The 831-nt window shown below is 41.4% G+C and overlaps 1 protein-coding gene across 1 annotated transcript in view; it reads right to left on the reverse strand.

Annotated features, from left to right (window-relative positions):
• The window catches only part of LOC108574872 (DNA ligase 3), a 30,645-nt gene that overhangs the window by 10,320 nt on the left and 19,494 nt on the right, over window positions 1–831 (reverse strand).

Below are 831 nucleotides of genomic sequence, written 5' to 3' on the forward strand. Positions count from 1 at the left end.
GCAAAGGATTGACGCGTGTTGTATTCCCGATTAAGAACGCGTCGAACAGACGCGTAAGTAAGTGGCGTTTCGCGGAAAATTCAGCGACGACCTCCTTTGCGCCGGGGAGGAATAGATCATCGGCAAAATTGTCAATGAGACGAATAAACAACAGACTTGTCGGTGGAGGCGTAATCGTTATCGCGAGTTGTCGCAATATTTACTTCCGCTATGCAGTTTATCGCCACGCGCGCGATACCTTGGCTTTTTATCTCCACACTTCCTCTTCGGATCTTTCTCATTAATCCTTTGAGCACTAAGAACGCATATACATGCACCTCCATATACATGCATATACGCGCGCGCCTCTACGTATGTGTAAATCCAACAAATCTCATCGGCAAAACGTTTTCTATCCAGTTCACTCAAGTAAGTTACGCACATACTGCTGTTCGTTGCGATGCGACAATATCTACGATTTTTGGTTCACTTCAAATTAAAGAAAACTCACATACAGAATTAATCAAATTTTCGACTGTAAAAAATTACAATAATTATTTCAGATTGATTCATTATTGCGTGTAGATGAAAAATCGTGGATTCATCGCACCGCAAAGTTTTGTAGGTTAAAGTAAAAATTCCACGCGATGATAGAACCGAGAGCTTTACATTTCGAGCACAGTTTCGTGACAGTCGAATGAAATTTTTGCGGCCATCACAGAGAAATTAATTAAAGATTTGACGCCTGTGGTCCCTGACCCTTGACTTTTGCTTTATCGCCGAAAAAAAGTATAAAAACACGAAATTATCAAAGTGTTTACGTTGCGTGTGCGTGGCAAACAATGCACCTTG

The sequence above is a fragment of the Habropoda laboriosa genome, unplaced genomic scaffold, assembly GCF_001263275.1.
Source record: "Habropoda laboriosa isolate 0110345459 unplaced genomic scaffold, ASM126327v1 scaffold210, whole genome shotgun sequence".
Taxonomy (NCBI): domain Eukaryota; kingdom Metazoa; phylum Arthropoda; class Insecta; order Hymenoptera; family Apidae; genus Habropoda; species Habropoda laboriosa.